At 43.7% G+C, this 26,002-nt stretch overlaps 1 protein-coding gene across 2 annotated transcripts in view; it reads right to left on the bottom strand.

The window, feature by feature from the left end:
• LOC127634937 (uncharacterized) overlaps positions 1 to 26,002 on the bottom strand; it is a 44,586-nt gene that overhangs the window by 6,961 nt on the left and 11,623 nt on the right. Inside the window, exon 3 of one of the 2 annotated variants that reach the window (XM_052114701.1) lies at positions 25,083 to 25,319. The gene's annotated coding sequence lies outside the window, so the exon portion shown is untranslated. The remainder of the gene's footprint in view (positions 1 to 25,082; positions 25,320 to 26,002) is intronic. The other variant, XM_052114702.1, reaches the window with a different exon arrangement.

The raw sequence follows: 26,002 nt of genomic DNA, 5'->3' as shown, positions 1-26,002 counted from the left end.
TATGACAAGTTTGTGTTGCGATAGGGTTCTCTTCGCACACATTCATCGAACTTTGTGGGCTAGATGCTTTGCTACTCCGGGCTCTTATGCCCTTGAGTCAACATCTCAGCCCATGCCTAAACAAGTTTGTGATGCGGCAGGTTGTCCTCTCCGCACACATTCATTGGACTTTTTTAGTTTGGATGTTCTGCACTCCGGGCTCTTATGCTCTTGAGTCGACATCTCAGCTCATACCTGAACAAGTTTGTGATGCGGCAGGCTGATCCTCTCCGCTCACATTCATCAGTTTTTATGACAAGTTTGTGTTGCGATAGGGTTCTCTTCGCACACATTCATCGAACTTTATGGGTTAGATGCTTTGCTACTCCGGGCTCTCATGCCCTTGAGTCGACATCTCAGCTCATGCCTGAACAAGTTTGTGAAGCGGCAGGCTGGTCCTATCCGCACACATTCATCAAAATTGAATGGTTTAGATGTTTATGCTACTCCGGGCTCTTTTGCCCTTGAGTCGACATCTCAGCTCATGCCTGAACAAGTTTGTGATGCTGCAGGCTGGTCCTCTCCGCTCACATTCATCAGTTTTTATGACAAGTTTGTGTTGCGATAGGGTTCTCTTCGCACACATTCATCGAACTTTATGGGTTAGATGCTTTGCTACTCCGGGCTCTCATGCCCTTGAGTCGACATCTCAGCTCATGCCTGAACAAGTTTGTGATGCGGCAGGCTGGTCCTCTCCGCTCACATTCATCAGTTTTTATGACAAGTTTGTGTTGCGATAGGGTTCTCTTCGCACACATTCATCGAACTTTATGGGTTAGATGTTTATGCTACTCCGGGCTCTCATGCCCTTGAGTCGACATCTCAAGCTCATGTCTGAGACCTCTCGCGTGTTTGTGAGTACACTGCACAGCCGTAGGGGTCCGGACATCCCCAAGTGCGGCGTCGTGGGTATTGCGTTCCCCTAGCGCTTAGCAGCGCAACATCGTAGTGAAGGTTTTTGTAAAGGGAACGTCTCGGGTTACATGTGTAACCCTTGTTCCCTGAAAAAAGCGGAACGAGATGTTGCGCTGCTTTGCTGCACTGGGACGTCCCAGGACTGCTCTTCAAAAAGAAGTATCTGACGCCACCTGGTGACGTATCCATTTATAGCCTGGCCTCAGGTGCATCTAATGATTACATCAACCGAGGCTATAAATTCCGGTCAATGTTCATTCCGGTCAATGTTCATAGGGGAACAGCGAAAGCTGTTCCCCTAGCGCTTAGCAGCGCAACATCTCGTTCCGCTTTTTTCAGGAAACAAGGGTTACACATGTAACCCGAGACGTTTTCATAAGACATGAAAATGTCTTTTGAGAATATTGTATTATGTGGGGGCATTTAAAATAAAATGTTAATGTTTCCCTATTATTACATATATTAGCATAGTGCTTTAGTAAGAATTAGCAGTATATACAGTAATTCAAATTACTAATTACAATCACAAATTATAATTATATTAATACATTTTATCATAATGCCTATGTATAAAATGTATATAAAATGTTTTTCTTTATTGTGTATGAAAATGTATTATTAACATACCAATTACGACAGGACAGGAAACTTGTAGGATTAGTGCATGACTTTTTCTGGCAGCAATGTTGCATATAAGTACTCTACATAAGCTTCAAAAACAAAAATAAAAATAAAATGATTTGAAATCAAGTAACTTTCAGCAGTTGTCTTAAGTTACCAATAGCTCTTGTTCAGAGGCCATAACTGCTAACCTAATTCCTTTATCTATGTTTGTTTACATCAGGTTTGATGTCAATCATCAAACATCATTGGTTCTTGCATATCTTATGACCAATCACCATTGACACCAAACCTGTCTGATTGGGATATTGACATATTCTTATAGAAATAATGATTCTTTATGTAGTGCCCCCTTAGCGTGTCTATGATAATAATAATTTAATTTAATAATTATTTTTAAGCATTTCCCCCGGACTACGTTTCCCATCATGAACTGCCCTCATCACTGCCATCTGTTCCTCATTGTTCTCACCTGTTTTCCATTCCCTCATTAGCACTTGTTTGTATAAATACCCTTCAGTTTCTGTATTCCTTTGTCAGTTCTTGTGACAGTTCATGAGAGTAGGAGAATACACAGGCCCTGATCATGAGATGGGACGTTCAAGCGAGAACTTGCTTTGTTGATTCTCAAATTGAAATGCCACAGCAATGTTAACAACAGAGAAACAACAGAGCTGCACACAAACCAGAGAACCAAACTTACAAAACATGTCTAAAGAGTTTGAAGTCAGAGAAGATATGATTATGATATGATACCATCCCAGATGTGTGTGACTTTCTTTCTTCAGCAGAACACAAATTAAGATTGTTAGAAGAATATTTCAGCTCTGTAGGTCCATACAATGCAAGTGAATTGGTGCCAACATTTTGAACCTCCAAAGCACTCATAAAGGGAGCATAAAAGTAATCCATAAGACTCCAGTGATTAAATATTTTTCTTCAGAAGTGATATGACAGGAGTATGTGAGAAACAGATCAATATGCTAGTAATTTTTTAATATAAATTTTCCTCCCTGCTCAGTCAATCTCTACTTTAATGATGTGTTCCAATCCGAAGGGTCCCTACGCAGTGTTCACTGCTCTCTACCCACTGAGCACGGGATATATGTTGAAGTTCATTTCACTTGATACAATTAATTAATCTGGGATACCCTGCAGTGTCACCAAACATAGACACGTTGATCACGTGATTCAAGTAAGATGACACAATATACTTGTGAAAAAGCACATAAATGTACAATAAATAACATTACATCCATATATATATATAAATTAATATAATTAATCCATGTGTATACTTCTAAAAATGTATTGCTATATATTTAAATTTAATATATTTCTCCAGACTTGTAACCCGTTAAATGACTGCTGCTGTTTAATATAAAACATAAATCTTAAGTGATTATTTTATGTGTTATATGACCAACTGTCATGATAATGGTGGTAACAGTCGCATCTTGTGCACTTTACACTTACACAAAACATCGTAGAAAGCACACCTCAGGTAAATTAAGCTTAAGTAAAATGACAGTGTCTCAAACTCCTTTTGATTTTAGGGTTAATTTCAGCCATATTATGTCAGTACTCTGCTGGTTCACAGTGACTGGTGGGTACATTTCCCTCTCCACCTCTCCATGTGCACTTATTCCCTATGCCGTTTGGAGGAAACATAAGTGCTCCCTTCCGATTGGAATCTCCCTTACCATGTGAAGTCCACTTCAGAGTGTTCTAACAGTCGACTGAAATTAACTTTAACGTTCACATTTTTATTCTTGTGCTTTTGGTGATTCACATTTTTCTCTGCATACCGGGCAGGGAGAAGAATATAAATATTGATCTGTTTCTCACCCACACCTATCATATTATTTATGAACACATGAATTGAACCACTAGAGTCTTATGGATTACTTTTATGCTGCCTTTATGTGCTTTGAAAATTATGCTGTCTTTAAGTGCTTTGAAGCTTAAAAATGTTGGCACCCATTCACTTTCATTGTATGAACAGAGCTGAAATATTCTTCTAAAAATCTTCATTTCTGTTCAACAGAAAGTCATACAAATCTGGGATATCATGAGTGTATGAGACTAAATGATGAGATAGTTCACCTAAAAATGAAAATTATCCCTTTACGATATATAACGTCTAGGTTACTATTGTAACGAGACATTGTGTCGATTGAAGCGATACTAGGGGTCTTTCTTGAAGGCCTTGTTTACCTCTGAACTTGAGAAAAGTCCAATGTGAAATTAGTGGACAGAATATGCATGCCCCTCCCCTGGACATACGGGTTTAAAAGGAGGAGGGCGTGCGTCTGTTCATTCAGGTTTTGCACTAAGGAACAGAGGATAAGGTTTACTTCACAGGGAATTACCGTGAAAACTGACACCTGTGGAGCACCTCTCTTAGTACAGAGTAATTAGTACTCGTAGTGGGTCTGGTCGGGAATTCCTCTGCTGAATTCGCGAACCATAGGGCTAGGGAGGAAGAACATCCAGGAAGTGTGAGCTTAGTGGCTAACCTGGGAGAAAGATTGGGACGGTCAGCTGTTCCGTATTACAGAGTTCTACGTGCTCGGACCTGAGGGAACACATGACGAGACTGACTCAACCCTGAGATTGTAGAATCTTGTTTTTATATAAATTCATAGGAACCTTGGGCACATAGCCTGGTCAAGGTCTTAGGATGAGGTGAGCATCTGCCGGACCGAACTCCAGGCAAGTGTCGCTGACAGAGAATGCTTGCAGGTCCCCGACCCTCTTGATAGAAGCGAGCACGATTAGGGGGGGCCGTCTTCAAGGAGAGGGCATTGAGCTTGACTGATTCTAGCGGCTCGAAGGGGGGGTCTCTGAAGGCCTGAAAGGATCATGGAGAGACGCCATGAGGCTAACAGGCATGGTATGGGAGGGTTCAGCCTCAGTGCGTCTCTAAAGAACCTGATAATCAGGTCGTGCTTCCATAAGGACTTGCCGTCCACTGCATTGTAGTGAGCTGATATGGCGGCTACATAAACCTTCAAGGTGGAGGGGGACAGCCTCCCCTCCAGCCTCTTCTGCAGGAATGAGAGCACTGGCTGACTGCGTATCTCTGTGGGTCTTCAGATCGGGAAGAAGATCATTTCGTGGACACTTAAGGGAGTAAAGCTGCTGGTAGTAGGAGCTTTGGCTTGGTTGATCGTGTCTACGACAGCAGGTGGTAGGCCATTTAGATCTTCCACATCCCGTCCAGGGGCCAGATTTGGAGATTCCAGAGGTCTGGGCGCGGATGCCAGAGGGTGCCCCATCCCTGAGAAAGAAGGTCCTTCCTCAGAGGAATCTGCCAGAGAACCAAGTCCGGGTGGACCTATAGGGGGCAATCAAAGTGAATTGTTCCTCGTCCTCCCTGACCTTGCACAGCTCCTGTGCAAGTAGGCTCACTGGGGAAATGCGTACTTGAGAACATGAAACATTCATAAATGCTGTCTCAGTGTAATCGCAGCCCAGACACGTGAGGCAGCGCTTATGACCGTCAGAACCGGAGAGGGAACTACACAAAGGTGGAAATACATCTTTAAATGCGAATGTCAGACATTTTTTCTTCGGAGCCAAACGGTTGTATGATCAGCGAGCTGTGTGTCACGACTGCTTCGCCCACCTCTGAAAGAGAGCTTCTGTTAGATCTGATGGCGCATTCCAGCGGCTTTCTCATGTTCAACTGGGCCACTGGGTGCTTCAACAGTGCTTCTCTTATAAAAGAGTTTACTCTTTGACATAGAGATTGAATTCCCACGGGATTGAGGAAGATTTGGGGATGGTAGCAGGCCGGGCACAGCCCCACGAACCACCCGCCGACAAGTTCGCCCAGCAGTTCTCGGTGCTGAAGAAACAGACGGAGGCCATCTCCCACATCATGCCGCGCCATCGTAGCGCAGGCCGTAACCCGTCTGCTCGCCGTGGGCTTCCCCCTGCGAAAAAGCCAATGGCAGCTCTGCCTCAAAAAGCCGGGCCCAGCTCTCAGCCCCAGCGTCAAGCGCCCTGCAGGCAGCGTATGCCCCACATCTCCAGGACCTACTCTAGGGCCCGTAAGGTCCCTAAACGCTCCTGAGACGGTGCACCCAGGAAGCCCCGGCAGGACAGAGCTGACGAGTCTCGAGGATGTCCCTACAGGACCCCCTCCTCTGTCTTTATCCCTACCCTTGCCGGGTGCGCAGAGGGAGGTAAGTGCTTTGAATTTTTTCTCAGCACCCAAGCCTCGGAATGCACCTTTGCCTCCCGATGCACTATTACCTGCTCCCCCACCGCCGCCAGGCCCCACCTGGTACGTCCAAGACGATCGTCCCATTAGTGCCCCTTGCACGGAGCTTAGACGCATGGCTTGCGCTTCCCAGCCAATCACGTTGGCTGGCCAGGACCATCCGACTTGACTACGTGATCCAATTCGCCAGGCTCCCGCCTCATTTCAGTGGTATTCACTCTACCCCATTGCGCGGTGAGAACGCCAGCACCTTACGAGCAAAAATGCTCAAGGATGCGATAGAGCCTGTCCTTCCAGCCAAGATGAAGAAGGGTTTCTACAGCCCTTACTTCATTGTACCCAAAAAAGATGGTGGGTTGCGGCCAATCTTGGAATTGCGAGTTCTCAACTGGACTTTACACAGACTCCCGTTCAAAATGCTCAAGCAGAGGCGAATTTTAACCTGCTTTCGGCATCAAGATTGGTTTGTGGCGGTAGACCCGAAGGACCGACCCTTCTTACGATTAGTGTTCGACGGCCAGGCATATCAGTACAAAGTCCTCCCCTTCGGCCTGTCCCTGCCCTGCTACGGGAAGTGGGCATTGGCATACTCAACTACCTCGATGACTGGCTCATCCTAGCGCACACTTGAGAGTTAATATGCACCCACAAGGACCAGGTGCTCGCGCACCTCAGCCACTTAGGGCTTCAGGTTAACTGAGAAAAAAGAAATCTCTCTCCGGTTCAGAGCATCTCTTTTCTCGGTTTGTCTGGTCTCAATGTTAGCACACCTCACAACTGAGTGCGTGCAGTCAGTGCTCAGGTGCCTCGCTCTCTTCGAGCCTGGCACAGCGGTTCCTCTCAAACAGTTCCAGAGGCTTCTGGGGCATATGCATCCTCGGCCGCTGTTGTGCCGCTCGGGTTGATGCATATCATTTACATTTATGCATTTGGCAGACGCTTTTATCCAAAGCGACTTACAGTGCAATTATTACAGGGACAATCCCCCCAGAACAACCTGGAGTTAAGTGCCTTGCTCAAGGGCACAATGGTTGTGGCCGTGGGGTTCGAACCAACGACCTTCTGATTAACAGCCCTGTGCTTTAGCCACTACGCCACCCACCACTCCAAAAAAAAAATAAATGTGCTTAGACCACTACACCACCACCACTCATAAGTGTCATATGCTTTATCTGCATATGAGACCGCTCCAGCACTGGCTTCACACTCGAGTCCCGAGATGAGCATGGCACCACGGCACATACTGTGGGTGTATCACCCTTTCCTGCTGTCAGACTTTCAACCCTTGGACAGACCTCTGTTTACTCCGGAGAGGAGTCCCCCTACAGCAGGTGTCCAGATGTGTCGTGGTCTCCACAGATGCCTCTCAACTGGGTTGGGGCGCCGTGTGCTATGGGCACACAGCTGCTGGCTCCTGGACGGGGCCCTGACTGCATTGGCAAATCAACTGCCTCTAGGTTTCTGTGGAGGTTTCTCCTGCTGATTTGGGGAAAGCACGTCTTTATCTGTTCAGACAGCACCGCCACAGTAATGTACAAAAGTCGCCAAGGTGGTGTATGCTCACGTCACATGTCACAACTCGCCCGCCATCTCCTCCTTTGGAGTCAGCCGTGACTCAGGTCGCTGCTCGCCACTCATATCCCTGTCTTTATCTGTTCAGACAGCACTGCCACGGTAATGTACAAAAGTCGCCAAGGTGGTGTACTCTCCCGTCACATGTCACAACTCGCCCGCCATCTCCTCCTTTGGAGTCAGCCGTGACTCAGGTCGCTGCTCGCCACTCATATCCCTGGCGACCGCAACACGTCAGCGGACGCGCTGTCACGACAGGTCTCACTCAGCGGAGAGTGGAGGCTCCACCCTCAGGTGGTCCAGCTGATTTGGGGCCACTTCGGCAGGGCACAGATAGATCTCTTTGCCTCCCAAGACAACTCCCACTGCCAGCTCTGGCACTCCCTAATGGAGGCCACTCTCGGCACAGATGCGCTGGCACACAGCTGGCCCGGGTGCTGCGCAAGTATGCATTTCCCCCAGTGAGACTTCTTGCACTGGTGCTGTGCAAGGTCAGGGAGGACGAGGAACAGGTCACCTTTGTAGCTCCTTATTGGCCCATCCGGACCTGGTTTTCGGATCTCACGCTCCTCGCGACAGCACCTCCCTGGCAAATTCCCCTGAGGAAGGACCTTCTTTCTCAGGGACGGGGCACGCTCTGGTACCTCTCCATGAAGACGGCTCTCATGATCGATTCTTCGTTGATGTTTCCGGTATGTGTTTTGTGTATCTTCATGGACAGCACGCAAAGCTGTAGATGCTCTGAGCAGCTCTTTGTCTGCTTAACCACGGAGGTTAGCTCATTGGATTGTTAACGTATTTCTCTAGTCTATCACACCCAGGCCGTGCCATAGGGCTAGAGTGTGTACACTCACAATAACAACAAAACCTTGTGCTTTTGTAAAATAAAGAAAATAAACAGGGTGCGCTTTCAGCTGTCTCTGTCTCCGTGAGCATATTTCTGAAACATGTCACAAAAATCATACACAGTTAGTACAGCACACAGCAAACTGAGACAACGTTCCTCCAGGAACATGGTGCTACATAAAACAACATAGGACAAACACAGAACCACGTGAGACTACACAGACTAAATAACATTACTACATAAAGTGCACCTGCAAACGTGTGCAAAAAGTATGGGACACTACAATAAATACTAAAGGGAACAGGACACTAGGCACAGTAACTGACATTGAGAGACAGTGCAGCGTCAACCAGTACACATTTGTAATCTGAGTAGTGCAAAAAGATGACACTTTATAAAAATGCCAAATGTAAACATAACACACTTTGAAATAGTGTTCAATGCCCATAGCAGTTATTGAGATAGCAGCCAGGTATAAAGTGACAATTAATTAAGTGCAACTCTGGACATGTGCAAAAGTTGAATAGTATACAGGTGTGTGTGTCTGGCCAGTCTCTGTGTATTGAGCAGTCGGATGGCTTGGGGGAAGAAGCTGTAACACAGTATGGCCGTTAGGGCCCGAATGCTTTGGTACCTCTTGCCAGATGGCAGCAGGGTGAAAATGTTTTGTGAGGGGTGTGTAGGGTCATCCACAATGCTGGTTCCTTTGCGGATGCAGTGTTTGATGAAAATGTCTTTGATGGAGGGAAGAGAGACCCCGATGATCTTCTCAGCTGTACTCACTATCCACTGCAGGGCTTTGCGATCTGAAACGGTGCAAGTCCTAAAACCAGGCAGTGATGCAGTTGCTCAGGATGCTCTCAATGATCCCTCTATAGAATGTAGTTAGGATGGGGGGTGGGAGATGTGCTTTTCTCAGCCTTTGAAGAAAGTAGAGAAGCTGCTGGGCTTTCTTGGTAATAGAGCTGGTGTTGAGGGACCAGGTGAGGTTTTCCGCCAGGTGAACACCAAGGAATTTGGTGCTCTTGATGATCTCCACAGAGGAGCCGACGATGATCAGTGGAGAGTGGTCACTTTGTGCTGTCCTGAAGTCAACAACCATCTTTTTTGTTTTATTTACATTCAGAGATAGATTGTTGGCTCTACACCAGTCCGTTAGCAACCGCACCTCCTCTCTGTATGCCGACTTGTCATTCTTGCTGATGAAACCCACCACGGGTGACTTCCGGTCGGAACATCGTTAGGATGGTCGCATAGTGAGAGTCGCCCCGGTTGAGCCAGAGAAATTAGAGAAATTCCCCCATACAAGCCAACTAAATAATTTCATAAAAAATGTAGACAAGGGGGCAAGAGCCATAACACCACTTAGAGCAATAAAAATTGTCCGAAGACGGGTTGAGAAAGACGGAGCGCAGCAACATTAGCAGCTAACAGGTGTAAGCTAGCAAACAACGTGGAGAAATGACCGACTTGGATCTGATTCTGTGAGAACTAAGAGAGTTTCGCCATGAAAATAAGGAACAATTAGAGACAATAAAAGAAGAAATGGTGAAGGTGAATGCCAGACTGGACGAGGCAGAATGGTGAATTGAGAAAGCAGAAGAGAGGATCCAAAACACAGAGGAAGTCATCACTGCTATGCTAAAGCTACACACCAAGCTGGAGGACAAGCTGCTGGATCTGGAAAGTCGCTCCAGACGCGAAAATATAAGGATTTATGGGGTGCCGCAGGGAGCCGAAAAGGATTCAACAACGATGATCTCATTTGTGGAAAATTTACTCCGTGGGGGTCTCGAGTTAACTAAAGACATGCCCGACCTGCAGATTGAAAGAGCTCATCGGTCGGTGGGACCGAAGCCGCCGATGGATGCGCCGCCACGCTCCATCATAATCAAGTTTTTAAGTTTCAAAACAAAAGAGTTTCTACTCCGCAAGGCATGGCAGAAGAAGGGTTTTACCTGGCAAGAAAACCACATAAACCTGGACCACGACTATCCACCTCTGATACTCAAAAAACGAAGAGAATATTCAGAGATCCGCAAAGTGCTGAAGGAAAGTAAAATTCTGTTCCAGACTCTCTTCCCAGCCAGGCTGCGTGTGAGACACGATGACGAAACCAAAACCTACGATACTATAGAGGAGGCATCAGAGGACCTACAGAGAAGAGGCTATACTGTGGCAATCATTAGACCCCCGGAGACACTCATGGAGCAGATGCAGCGGCTATCCAGGAAAAGAGTGGACAGAAGAGCGAGGAAGGACACACTCAAAGCCGGGCGAGAGAACTACAGAGAGAAGCTCCGAGGCTTCTGGGGATCATCACCGGCCCACTCCGGGACCTAAAGGATTTAACCCCAAGAGTCAATTGTGAAATATTTTGAACTGTATTGTAATTAATGGTGGATTTCCATTTCAGGACTGACTGGTTCGTTCGGGACAAATTTTTCACCTTTGAATTTTTTTTTTCTTTTCTTTCTTTTTATTATTCCACCATGCGACTGTTGCAGGTAAGGGCCTCTCCCTCCGGAAAGAGGAGGGAGACTTTTCCCTTCGAGCCACCTTGGGAGGCTCAAAAGGGTCAGTTTATCAGACCCCTACATAGGGAGTCCCACGGACAAATTGTGTTCGGTTTTATGTTTATTAATATGTTAGTCGGTCATTCCCTGCCGGTTCTTGCAGGGAGGAGGAAGCGCACCAGGTTTCTGAGTGGGATGAAGGGGGTAATCACATAGATGCAAAACAGGTCTTTAAAGATAGCATCATTTAATATAAATGGCGTACTCAACCCAATTAAGAGGGGGGAAATCTTATCAAAATTAAAGAAGTATAGAATTCAAGTAGCTTTCTTGCAAGAGTCACATCTTAATGACTCTGAAAATGCCAAATTAAATAAATCAGGATTTAAACATGTTTACTTTTCTTCCCATGGATCGGGAAGGAGGAGAGGAGTGGCGACTCTGATATCCGGTGCTGTAAATTACAAACACATATCAGAAAATAAGGATAGCGAAGGCAGATATGTTATGGTTACGGGCAAAATAGAAGGAATTGTGATGAGTCTCCTTAACGTGTATGTCCCTCCGGGCAGTGACTGTGTAACGAACTCTAATCTCCAAGTTCACTCCGCCCCCTCTAGCTCTCACACTCGCTCCCAATCACCGGAATATTAGTTTCACCTGCACTATTCATTCCTCTATTTATACCCTGCCCTTTCTCCCCACAGTTGTTGGTTATTGTTTAGTTTACCCCTTCGCTTTGCCAGCTCTAGTGTTTTGCTAGCTTTCCCCTGTTTAAACTACTCTCTTGTTTGTCTTTGTATATTCTGATCTCCCGGCTTCGACCTTACGCTTCCCCTTACTACGCTTCTCTGGATTTGCCCATTTGTACTTTTGCCATTCTGCCAATAAAGCAGTTTTACCCGACATTGTGACTATCTCATCTTGTGTGTGTTACAGACTGGTCCTTTTATAAACATATAGTTGATCTAATGACAACAAAAAGTCAAGGGATTTTAATATGTGGCGGAGATTTTAATATCCGATTAAATCTGAGAATTGACTCATCAAATGGGAAATCTGGCACCAAAAACATTAGCAAAAGATTAAATACTTGGATGTGTGAAGTGGGGATTGTGGACGTGTGGAGAGAGATAAACCCGACTAGCCGAGACTACTCACATTACTACCCACTCAATGTCTACTCGCGCATAGATTACTTTTTATGCTTAAAGGAGATCTTTGTAGGGTGCATAATTGTGAAATAAAAGCTAGCACTATTTCAGACCATGGTCCTATTTCACCTAAATAATAATAAGAAATCCACTCTCTGGAGATTGAACTCAAACATTCTGAATAACTCAGTTATTAAAGATAAATTGAAAAATGAAATTCAATTGTATTTGGATAATAATGATAATAAAGAAGTGACCCCGCCTATTCTCTGGGATGCATTAAAAGCGGTGATTAGGGGCAAAATAATAGCCATATCCTCATATGAGAAGAAAATTAAGGGAATAAAACTCCAAAAATTGGAAGAAGATTTGAAGAGACTACAGAAAGAACACACACCGTCACTCAAAGATGACAGCAAACATAAGATTAAAAAACTAAAAAAAGAAATAGATTAAATAAATACTCAGGAAATTAAAAAAAAGCTCCTTTTCACAAAGCAACAATACTATGAGGTAGGTGGAAAATCACTGAAACTTCTATCATATAGATTAAGAAAACAACAAGCGGACAGAACTATACACAAAATAAGAAACTCTGCAACAAATTAAACAGAAACTAGTCTGGGTAAAATCCAGCAGTGCTTCCTAAAATACTATAAAACATTATATTCCCAGCCTCAGAAAAGCAGCGACAATCAGATTGATGCTTTTCTGGCCCAGATTAACCTCCCACAGATCACTGATGAACAAAATGGAAAATTAATATCTAAAATAACAAAAGAGGAAATTCAATTAGCAATCAGGAGAATGAAAGGAGGGAAATCTCCAGGGACGGATGGGGTTTCCCACAGAATGGTACAAAACAATGCAAGATCAACTAATTCCAACATTGTTAAAAACATTTAATTGGGTTTTGGAAAATAAGAATATCCCCCCTCATGGAGGGAGGCAATGATCTCGGTCATACCTAAAGAGGGGAAGGACAAATTGGATTGTGGGAATTATCGTCCTATAAGTCTTTTAAATAAGGATTATAAACTATTCACCTCCATATTATCTAAAAGAATAGAACTGATATTACCAATAATACATAAGGACCAGACTGGCTTTGTCAGACAAAGACAGACCCAAGATAATATCAGGAAAACACTGCAGTGTAAAGGTATTCAATGGAAAGGAGGAGGCGAGAACCGGCTTGACGATATAAATCATATTTTAATGAGAAACTTAAAAGACAACATAAACACACACATGACGGACATGTCCGCTAACGATCTCTCTCTCCCTCACGGCCCTCTGCAGTCAGCCTTTAAACCTCACAGAGGCATAATTAGCCTAATACGGGACCGGGTGTGTAGGATCACGACCCGGCCCCGCCCTCCACCCTGCCACATGCACGTTATGAGACAAATCACTCATCAAAAACTGGAGACATTGATATTAAGTTTGGATGCAGAGAAAGCATTCGATTCAGTGAGGTGGTCATTTTTATATAAAGTAATTTCAAAATTTGGCTTCCATACGACTATAATTGACACATTTGCAGCTCTATATAACAAACCAATGGCTAGAATCAAAATCAATGGAGGTCTAACCAGTTCATTCATTCTGGAAAGAGGAACGAGACAAGGGTGTTGTGCGTCACCGCTCCTCTTTGCCCTGTTTATAGAACCCATGAGTCAAATGATTAGGCAAAGATCGGATATAAAAGGGGTAACAGTGAAATCTGGGGAGCAAACATTGGCCCTATTTGCTGATGATTTATTGATAAGTATAACACAACCTACTCAGACACTCCCAAAACTGATGAAACTATTAGAGGAATTTGGTTCCATTTCAGGTTATAAAATTAATATCAATAAAACTCAAATATTAAAATTTAACTATGACCCACCAGCCTCAATTTAGACCAGGTACAATTGGAAATGGGAGGCTAATTCCATTAAATATTTGGGTGTTTTATTACCTAGGGACTTCTCAAAATTGTACGACATCAATTATGGCCCATTAAATTCAAAGATAAAATCTGATATACAAAGATGGAATGTTATTCCCTTCTTAAGTTTAAGTTCCTGGATAGAGTCAATCAGAATGAATATTCTTCCACGGATGTTATACCTTTTTTCAATGTCTGCCAATCAAAATACCATCTAAGCAGTTCTTAGAATGGGACAGATTAATAGCAAGGTATTTGTGGCAAGGGAAAAGGGCCAGAATTAAATTTAAGACACTGCAACTAAGAAAAGAGAATGGAATGGGCCTTCCTTGCCTACAGGATTACTACCATGCAGCCCAACTGAGACCTTTAGTCTGCCTGTGTTCACCAACTTACACTGCAGCATGGAAAGAAATAGAAAGTACGATGTTAAATGGAATTCCAATGACAGCCCTACTAAGTGATAACAAATTACTAGAAGAACAGGAAATCCCAGACGATTCTATAACGGGTATCTCTCTGAAGTCCTGGCAGGCAATAGTTAAAATTTGCAGATTAGGAGAAGCATCCAAAATTAAGAGATGGTGTGCCTATAATTCAGACTTCGCACCAAACAGAATCGATGGCAGATTCAAGATATGGATCTCAAAAGGCTTAACTACCTATCAATAATTTATCTACAAAGGGGCATTCCAGAGTTTTGAAACCCTACAGAAAGATTATGGACTGGGAAAAGAAGATTTTTTTAGGTACCTGCAAGTGAGGCATAACTTTAACGAAAATCTTAAAGGGCTGTTAGGAACAAGTGGAACAGGGTTCCTAGACCCCGACCAAGCAACAAAATTATCTCCAAACTATACAATGCTATACAATTATCTAAACAAGAAAATACAGAATACATAAAGAAGAAATGAGAAAGGGAAGTAAAAGTGATGATCACGCGGGAGAGCTGGGGGAAAATATGCCAGTTACAACGGTTATCAACCGGGTCAAACACATGGCGGGAGTTTTGCTGGAAAAACATTGCAAGATTTTTTATCACACCCATTCAGAAACGATACCAGGGCAGCGGAGATGCCTGTTGGAGACTTTGTGGATCTAATGGAGTCAACCACTTCCATATTTTTTGGCACTCCCAGACAATAAGACCTTACTGGGAAGAGATCCACAAACATATAAACAATGTATTTTGTCAGGATCTGGGTTGTTTCTCTCTCACTACACACACTCATTCACACACTCATCTCACTCACACACCAGCACACACACACTTACATGTTTGCACTCTGACATCACCTGTTGATCATCTCAATCAGCGCTCGCGCTGATTTGCAGTGACACCTGTTTCTAGTCTTGTCTGATTACTCTGTCTACTTCTGGTGTTTGCTCTCTCTGTTCTGTGTCGGATTATTGTGTGTGTTACGCTTTGTGTAATGCTCTCTCATCTGTCAGCAGTTTCTCACCACGTCTTGTCATGTGTAGCTGCGCTCGTCTTAGTGTATCCTGTTACCTGCTGTGGTGAGTTTCTACAAGGCTTACTCTGCTCAAGCTACTTTCTACAAGGACCAGTACCTTCTGTTCGAGTGAACTTTCTGCTCCACGTTTTCTCTCCTGACAAGTATCCTCTGTGTAGCTGTCTTCCTGGAGAGCATCATTTGAGTTCCAGTTCTGTGTTATCCACTACAGACTTCCTTTGTTGTTGATCATTAAAGACTTTGATTTGAGTTACCTTTTGCATTTGGATCCTTTTGTTGCACTCTGACAGTATTTAATGTAAACATTCCATTTAAATGTGAAACTGTATATTTGGGCAATCTAGGGTATGAAACATGGAACATCAATGATAAAAAACTGCTGGCGATACTTTTGGCAGCCAGTAAGAAATCTGTTACGAGGAAATGGTTAAAAGTAGACCCACCCACCATTGATGAATGGATTGAAATTGTCTATGAGATTTATATTATGGAAATATATCCTTTTCCCTTAAAGTTGAAAAAGAAAAGTTTTATAAGATTTGGACCAAATGGACTGAGTATGTAAAACCAATTAGATCTGATTTCATTTGACTGTACTTGTGCTTTGTGTAGACCTGCCCTCTTTTTATGTGATGTTTTCATTACCTGAAGTGGTGCGCTACCCGGTTCTGTTATGCTTTGTTATTGTTCCCAACTGAATAAGTAGTAGTAAAAGAAAATTTCAGAAGGGCAATATGGACAATCTCATGTAAACTTTCTGAATCCACCCTTACATGTGTACTTGAACGACCAAAGTTGTAATTAATGTACGTGATGGGTATTTGCTCTTCCAAATAAAAAGATAGAATAAAAAAAAAAAAGAAACCCACCACGGTCGTGTCATCGGCGAACTTGATGATGTGCTTCGAGCTGTTCATGGCTGCACAGTCGTGAGTCAGCAGACTGAAGAGCAGTGGACTGAGCACACAGCCCTGGGGGGCCCCAGTGCTCAGTGTAGTGGTGGTGGAGATGCTGTTCCTGATCCGGACTGACTGAGGTCTCCCAGTCAGGAAGTCCAGGATCCAGTTGCAGAGGGAGGCGTCTAGGCCCAGCAGGTTCAGCTTTCCAATCAGGTGCTGAGGAATGATTGTGTTGAATGCTGAGCTGAAGTCTATGAACAGCATTTGTATGCATGAGTTCTTTGTATCTAGGTGGGTGAGGGCTAGATGGAGGGTGGTGGTGATGGCATCGTCTGTTGAACGGTTGGGACAATACACAAACCGGAGTAGGAGGGCTAGTGAGGAGGGCAGCTTGGTCTTAATGTGCCTCATGACGAGCTTCTTGAAGCACTTCATGATGATGGGTGTAAGTGCGACGGGACGGTAGTCATTGAGGCAGGACACTGAAGACTTCTTCGGCATGGGGACGATGGTGGTGGCCTTGAAGTACACTGGAACAACGCCGCTGCTCAAAGAGATGTTGAAGATGTCAGTAAGAACATCTGCAAGCTGGTCTGCACATCCTCTAACCACTCTGCCAGGAATGTTGTCTGGTCCAGCAGCCTTCCGTGGGTTGACTCTCATCATCTGTGGTAAGACATAGCACCTGGTTTTTGGAAGGAGGGGTGGTTTTTCCTCGCCGCCGCATCGTTCTGTGCCAGAACCGAGCGTAGAAGTGGTTTCAGTGCATCTGGAAGGGAGGCATCTTTGTCACAGGCATCTAATGTTGTCCTGTAGTTGGTGAAGGCCTAGATGCCACATGTGCCGCGTGTTGCCGCTGTCCTGGAAGTGACTGTGGATTTTCTGGGCATGTGCACGCTTTGCCTCTCTGATGGCCCAGGACAGTTTGGCCCTCACTGTTCTTAGGGCCACCTTGTAGCCTGCTCTGAAGGTGGACTCTTTGATCTTCAGCAGCGCACACACCTCCGCAGTCATCCATGGCTTCTGGTTGGAGCGGGTGGACATCATCAATGCACTTGATGATGTAGCTGATCACTGATGGTGTATATTCCTCCAAGTTGGTAGAGTTGCCATATATTGCAGCCTCCCTGAACATGTGCCAGTCAGTACACTCAAAACAGTCCTGAAGAGTAGAGATGGCTCCTGCTGGTCAGGTTTTCACCTTCTTCTGAAGCAGTTTTGTTTGCCTGATGAGCGGTCTGTATGCTGGGATTAGCATAACAGAGATGTGGTCCGTTTAGCCGTGGAGGGGGCGGGGCTCTGCCCGGTAAGCACCTGGGATGTTTGTGTAAACAAGATCTAGCACGTTCGCCCCTCTCATTGCAAAGTCCACATCCTGATGGAATTGGTGGTTGAAATCTCTGCACAGAGCTGCATTTCTATCGGCACGAAATGAGGCAAGCCCGTTTAGCTGAATGGCGGCGTCTGGAACTCTGTTGCTGAGCCACGTCTCTGTGAAAATAAAGACACAGCAGTCTCTAAATTCACGCTGCGTAGTCTGCTGGAGTCGGATATAGTCCAGTTTATTGTCCAGGGAGCAAACATTTGAGCACAGGAGAGCCGGCCAGCATCAGGCGATGCTGAGGACTGGAGGCCTGGTCTCCGCAGCAAGCTGAGGTTGCGTAGCTTCACTTGCAGATCAACATGCAGGTTGGTTGTTGCATGAGTATTGTATTTGAGCAGTGTCTGGCGATGGTAACAATGAACACTGGTTGCTCCAATGTCCATGTGCCATAAAAGTCGTGCTAGGAAACAAACATAGCACCATTTTTGATCCGAAGCGTGCTACCGCACCACCATCTTTGATGTGACACTGAAGACTGCGGTAATGATGCTTAAAATTCAGCTTTGATCACAAATAGCATTTTACAATATATTCAAATAGAAAACTGTTCTTTTAAATTGTAAAAATATTTCACAATATCACTATTTTTGCTGTATTTTGGATCAAATAAATGCAGCCTTGGTGAGCAGAAGAGACTTCTTTTAAAAACATTAAAAAACGTTTAAACGGTAGTGTGTAGTATTCTTACATTCTGCTAAGAACCAATCACATGCCATATACATCGTATCCTGTGTTCTGATTGGCTATAGCACTTGTCAGTAGAATTATGCAAATTAGCTCTAGAAAGTGCTGTGTGTTTTTTTTAAAAGGAGAGTCAGTACTCAAGTTTGTGTGCTTGATCAGAGTCAATAAAAACATTCATGGTTAAAATAATTCAGTATGCACCCAGAGCCTTTTTGAATACTTCATCATAATAGCAAAAAGCATAACATGGCGTCAGAGTAAACGGATCATATGAACAAGGATGGACATCGCTGGAGTTCCAATGCCCACGATGAACTGGGAAGCAACTAACCTGCCTGAAGCATGGCGCAAGTTTCAACAGCACGCAGAGCTGATGTTCAGCGGACCACTGAAGACAAAGGGTGAGGATGAGAAATGTAGTGATATTTTAAGATAAGAGAAGGGCCGTGATATTTTTAATACATGGTCACTTTCTGCAGATGACCCAAAGTGAATGTGATATTTGCACGTTATAAATTCCATGAAAAGATGCAGGGAGACCGTGAGCCCTTTGAACAGTTTGTGACAGACCTGCGTCTGCTTGTCAAGGACTGTAGTTATGCAAAAAGTGACGAGATGATCCGCAATCGCATTGTGTTCGGGATACATTCACCGAAAGTTAGAGAGAAACTTTTGAATGTGGGTTCTGAGTTAACGCTCGAAAAAGCGATTGATGTCGCCAGATCTCATGAATTGGCACAAGAACAGCTAAAAACTATTTCAAGCAGCATGAGTGCTTCACGTGAACATGCAGTGCACGCAATCTTCCACCGTACATCAAAAGGTGCAGTTCCAAAGCAGCATAGGTGTCACATGCACAAGAAGAGATAGTCACAATGTCGGGAAAAACTGCTTTATTGGCAGAATGGCAAAAGTACAAAGGGGCAAATCCTAAGAGGTGTGGTAAAGGGAAGCGTAAGGTCGAAGCCGGGAGATCAGAATATGACAAAGGGGCAAATCCAAAGAAGCGTAGCAAAGGGAAGCGTAAGGTCGAAGCCGGGAGATCAGAATGTAACAAACAAACAAACAAACAAACAAACAAGAGAGTAGTCTAAACAGGGGAAAGCTAGCGAAACACTAGAGCTGGCAAAGCGAAGGGGTAAACTAAACAATAACCAACAACTGTGGGGAGAAAGGGCAGGGTATATATAGAGGAATGGAACAGTGCAGGTGAAACTAATATTCTGGTGATTGGGAGCGAGTGTGAGAGCTAGAGGGGGCGGGGTGAACTTGGGGATTGGCGTTCGTTACAATAGGCCTAACGATAAATACACAGAGAAATACAACGAGAGTTTGCAACCTAGAAATACTACCCCAGTGCACCAAAAAAGATGCGGCTACTGTGGAAACAAACCTCACGCTGATCGATCTCACCGTCCTGCAAAAGGAAAGGTGTGCAAAATATGTGGTAAATTAAACCATTTTGCAAAAGTCTGTCGCTCCAGCTGTGAGAGAACTGTCCATGCAATAAGCAACGAAAACTCAGACCAAGTTGATGAGTATGAAGAGCTGTTTATTGACACAGGGCAGACAGAGTTCAGACACAGAGCAAGCTTTTGTGTATATAAAAATAGGTCCAAGACAACTTGAACTCAAGTTCAAGCTAGACACTGGATCATCTACCAACGTCATTCCCCTGTACGAGTATGACAAGCTGAACACTCAGTGCACTCTGCAGCCAACATCTCGGCCTTTGTTTGGCTATGGTGGTGAATGCCTGGTGGTGAAAGGCAAATGTGACCTGAAATGCAAGCACAAAGACATTGAGATGGCTATGACATTTTATGTGGTCGACAAAAATGCACCCCCTGTCATAGGTCTAAAAGGATGCATTGATTTTGGGCTTATCAAATTAGTACTATCAGTTACAGAAACACAGATGGAAGTGCCAATCTTGAAGGAGTTTGCAGATGTTTTCAAAGGAATTGGACTATTTCCTGGTGAGTGTACCATACACTTGGATCCACACGCAACTCCAGTAGTCCACCCAGCCAGGCGTGTTCCTCTCGCACTACGCAGCCGTCTTAAAGAGGAGCTTGAGAGCATGGAAAGACAGGATGTCATCGTTAAAGTCACTGAGCCTACCGAATGGGTTAACTCTATGGTTGTGGCTGAAAAAACATGCACAGGTCAGCTAAGGGTTTATCTGGACCCAAGGGACCTTAACAAGGCAATCAAGCGACCTCATTACCCATTACCTACTCTCGAAGATATAATGTCTAGGTTAGTTGGTGCCTGATATTTTAGTGTCCTAGATGCTAGATCAGGTTATTGGGTTATTAAGCTCACTGAGGAGTCTTCAAGGCTGACCACTTTCAACACAGCTTTTGGGCGTTACCGTTTTCGACGCCTCCCCTTCGGACTGATTTCAGCCCAAGACGAGTTCCAGCGGAAAATTGATGAAACGTATGAAGGTTTGAATGGGGTCATGGCTATTGTTGATGACATTCTCATCTATGGGAATACCAAAGCTGAACATAATGAGCATCTGCATGGTATGCTGCAGCGTTCCAGAGAGAGAGGAGTCAGGCTCAATCCAGAAAAGAGTATCATCTGTGCTACAGAGGTGAGCTATTTTGGACATCTCCTCACTGCTGAGGGAGTAAAGCCTGACCCTGCTAAAGTTGCTGCCGTGAGAGACATGGAGCCACCTAAAGACAAAGGAGAACTCAAGACAGTGCTAGGTATGATCAATTACCTCTCCAAATTTGCACCTGGCCTTTCTGATGTCAACGCACCACTGCAACAGCTCATAAAGGAGTCAAGTGAATTTGTTTGGGATGCCCAGCATGACAAAGCCTTTGAGAAAATAAAAGGGCTCCTCACATGCGCACCAGGCCCAGTCTTGGCCTATTTCGATCCTCTCAAAGAGATCAGGTTACAGGTCGATCCTTCAAAGTATGGGCTCGGGGCAGTGCTGCTGCAGGATGGAAGACCTATCGCGTACGCATCAAAATCACACTCTGAATGCGAAATCAATTACGCGCAAATTAAGAAAGAACTCTTTGCCATACTATTTGGCTGCAAGCGTTTCCATCAATATATCTATGGCCGTCAAATCATTGTTGAAAGTGACCACAAGCCCCTTGAGTCAATAATGCGGAAACCCCTGACATCAGTTCCCCCCAGGCTACAGAGGATGATCCTTCAGCTCCAAAAATACAATTTCACCATTGTGCATCGACCAGGCAAGGATATCCCTGTCGCAGACACATTGTCCAGAAAGTCGCTGTCTGACCAGGACACAAGCGTAAGTGAGGATATGGATATTCAAGTGCACAGAGTGTACAGCAGACTCAAAATTGGATGAAATTAGAGTTCAAACTGAAAAGGACCCACAGTTCCAGACACTGAAAGGAGTGATACTAAGAGGATGGCCTGAGGAAAAGAGAAAGTATCCCGTGAGTGCGTCAGAATTCTGGAACCACCGTGATGGTGTTCCTTTCGTACCTGCATGGAATAATCTTCAAAGGTGAAAAGATTGTCATTCCCACAAGCCTTCGTTCAGACATGCTGTCACGTGTACATGCCAGTCATTTAGGCATCGAGAAGACCAAGCAGAGGGCCTGTGACATCATGTTCTGGCCTGGGATGGGGAAATGCTCAATCTGCCTCATGTATCGCCCCTCCAACACCAAAGAGCCTATGATCAGTCACAAAGTCCCACATAGGCCATGGCAAGTAGTGGCTACCGACTTGTTCACATGGAGCAATGAGGATTATCTTGTGACAGTGGACTACTACAGCAGATATTTTGAGCTGGACAAGCTCGGCAGCACAACCTCAACTGCTGTGATAGACAAACTAAAATCTGCTTTTGCACGACATGGCATTCCAGAAGCTGTCATCTCCGACAACGGCCCCCAGTTCAGCTCGGGTGAGTTTGCGACATTTGCAAGAACGTGGGAATTTAAGCATACCACCACTAGTCCATACTACCCGCAATAGCAGAAAACTCTGTGCAAACTGCAAAGATGTTGCTGGAAAAGGCTAAGGTTGGCAAAAGTGATCCACACCTCAGTCTCCTGGAGTATCGCAACAGCCCTGTTGATGGTTTTAAAAGTCCCCAGCCCAGCTGTTGATGAGTCGCCGTCTGCGGTCGACCCTACCAAATACCCATCAGCAGCTCCTGCCGAAAGTCATCAGCAGGAATGTTGTCAGAGCAAAGAGGTTGCATAAACAACAGCATCAAAAAAGCTATTATGACAGATCGGCTAGACCCTTATCTCAGCTCAAGGAAGGACAGGCAGTTAGAGTACAGGACCAAGGATACTGGAAACCAGCCGTTATCGTCAGAACAGCCGGCACTGAGAGATCGTATCACGTGCGCACTCCTCATAGACGGGAATATTGATGAAACAGACGCCACCTACTGGACACGAAGGAACCCCAGGACAGTTCTGACATATCTTTAGGGCATGATGGTGCTGACCTATGTGAAACACCAATCAACAGTGCACCACACAATGATATTATACATATAATGATAATGTTTTTTTTAAAAGGAGAGTCAGTACTCAAGTTTGCGTGCTTGATCAGAGTCAATAAAAACCCTCATGGTTAAAATAATTCAGTATGCACCCAGAGCCTTTTTGAATACTTCATCATAACAGCAAAAATCATAACATAGTGTAGATCTAAAAAATTTAAGTATTTATGTAAAGAAAATGTATATTCAGATTACTTTTTAACATTCATTAAGTAATAACATAATCATTAAGTCTCCACACATTCATTCTCTCTGTCACATTCCTCATTGATAGGCCCAGGGGAGGGTCTTTGTCTCCTCAGGTGTGACATCAATATTCATGATCATTCATGCCTCCTCGCATATGACATTTCTAACACTAAAACTGTCTTACAAAAGTTAAATGACTATATGGTTTTGTATGAATGAGTGATAAGGATGGTTTTCACATAATTTTGTAGCAAAAACTCTAGGCTACAAGATCCAGTTCTCAAAAGTCTTGTGAACAAATGTTTAGTATGTTTAGTAGCCTTATTACAGTGACTTACATTTTTAGTTTTTCCAAAAACCATGCATACATTTTATTTTCTCAAAAATACAAACCTGTACATACATGTTTCTCACATATTATTGTAGCCCAGTTTCTGCTGAATACAGTGTAATCAGACTATAGCCATTAATATGTTTTAAGCAACCGAAAAAGCACAAATTCAAGGCATGTCAAAACTTCTCCAGGGCCCAAAACCCCCTCAGATCCCAGAGGGTTAAAGGTGTAAGATGATAAGCTAGACAACCAGCGGTAGCTGGTAGCATCAAGCTTCGCGGAAGTAAATATGTTTGTTAGGGGATTACTCACACTTTGTCAGCCTCCTGCTAGCAAAAGCTATTATTTGCATCTGCCCGTCCTGCTCCTGGTACAATGATGCACAAAGCCCTGTGGCACTGGCATTGGTGTGGAGTACATACGGGAGCTTGGGTTCGGCAAACCCCAGAACAGATGCAGAAGTTAGCTTGCATATTATGGCATTAAAGGCATTCTGGCACTCAGCAGTCCACCGATCACCAACCTGCTCTTTGGGATTAAAGTATTTTCTCTCCTCCCTTTTCTTATTGTGGTTCCTACGAATTGGAGGGTACCCTTCTATAAGACCCATGAGATGTTTGACTATTTTCAAGTAGTCACACACAAACCTTCTGTAGTACCCTGAGAATCCTATGAAGGCGCTCAGCTCTTTCAAATTTGTCGGCCTTGGCCAAGTTTTTAGAGCTTCAATCTTAGCTGGGTCAGTCTCTACCCTGTCCGTCGAGACAATGTGGCCCAAGTATTTGACCGATGTCTGGAAGAAACTGCACTTTTTGGGTGAAAAATTCAACTTTTCAACAAACTTTCAACATCAACCCATATTCTTTACGTCGGTTGATGATTTGAAACAACCACGACTCATGCTCTTCTGGAGTTTTCGAAATGACCGTGAGATCATCAATAAAGACTAATACCTGTTTCCTATTGAGATCACCCATACACTGCTCCATTAGCCTCTGGAACGTACTTGGCGAATTTGTGATCCCTTGAGGCATCCTATTGAATTTCCAGAATCGAAATAGGCATACAAATACGGTTTTTGCACTTATCAGTCTCTTTCATTTCGATTTGGTAGAACCTGGACTTTTAATCTAGCACCAAGAACCACCTTGAGCCTGTGAGCACAGAAAAGACCTCCTCTAAGTTTTCTAAGCAAGGCTTACGCATCCTTAATTGTCAGGGAATTACATTTTTGGAAGTCGAAACAAAGCCGTACTGAACCGTCTTTCTTTCGGACCACCACTATGGGTGAAGAAAATGGGGATTCTGACTAACGAATGACTCCCAACAGTTATTAGTTCTTGCAGATGCTTCCTAACAGCATCGATATCTTGGGGGTGAATCGGATGCGTCCTATGCTTAAAGGGTGTCTCATAATTTAGCCTAATTTGGTACTTCACCTTACTTGTGTGACCATAGTCAAGATAATGACCTTTTGCCATTAATTGAATGAGAAATACCTCTTTTCAAATATTCTTTGTCCTCTTTTGAAATCAAAAAAATAAATTAAGAAAAAAAACAAAGAAAATTGAATACAATAAAATTTCAGAAAATTATAAATCACATTAAATCAAATTGATATTCAATATCAGTCTCAATATAAGTTGAGATTACAATCAGTTCAGTGTGAGTGTAATGACACTGCTTCCCCAGAATTCTTTCCTTTTCACGTAATTGAGTTCTGAACAACACAGTTCATGCGAAAATGCACAATCTTACCACTTCGATGATTTTCAGATCCTGATCCAAGGTTCAGTCCTTATATGGTTATGGCTCGCCAGTTCATTTACTCCTTTTTGCATGAAGCAGGGACCATTTGAGTTCAGAATCCTCTTTAGAAATCATCAAATACTGAGCAATATGTGATCAGCATCCAACTCCAGTGAAGATAGATAGGAAAAGAGGGAGGAAAGAAAAGAAACAGAAAAAAGGGGGAAGAAAAATACAACAATCAACCTGCAAATAAAGTAACATTCCACATATGTTACTTCCTTTTCATCTAACATTAACATGCTAAGATCACATTAATATAAAACTACATATATTCAAATTATATATATTGGGCCTCATCACCAGCAGCAGGTGTGCACCGAATGGTTAGCATGAATAGCTTGTAACTAAAATACACATACAAATACTTGTAATAACACTTTTAAAACTCTTCTAAGTAACATTCAACTATGAAAAATGACTACTTTCCATCCATTATAAAACATTCACATATTATCTTCTCTTTCTTTGAACCCAAAATTGGCTTTTATACACCTTTTACATATAACTGCATTTAACACAGCAAACAGCAATAAACAAATATTTAACCAAAATCTCAATAGATGGGATAGTTTTCATTTCACTTACCAAGAGAACTTTATTTAAATTAAAAGAAAGTTTCCCGAAGAGCAAAATCTCCGGTTTTAAGATTTTTTTTGTTGTTGTTAAATACAGGTTAGCACTCACTCACGATCGTTTGACTCGATAACGTTAAATTCACACTTCTATTTTCAAATATCTCCCTCTTATTTATGATATCCAACTTTTAGTTATGTCCTTTCTAATCTATTTTTTCTGTTTTAGGGCTTTTTATGCAGCACAACAGAAGCAGCTTCATCAACCGTGCTCTTCCCAGAGGAGCTTCCTCA

Source organism: Xyrauchen texanus, chromosome 42 (assembly GCF_025860055.1).
Source record: "Xyrauchen texanus isolate HMW12.3.18 chromosome 42, RBS_HiC_50CHRs, whole genome shotgun sequence".
NCBI lineage: Eukaryota > Metazoa > Chordata > Actinopteri > Cypriniformes > Catostomidae > Xyrauchen > Xyrauchen texanus.
The sequence above is the reverse complement of the archived record's forward strand: the minus strand, read 5'-3'. Positions and strand labels throughout refer to the sequence as shown.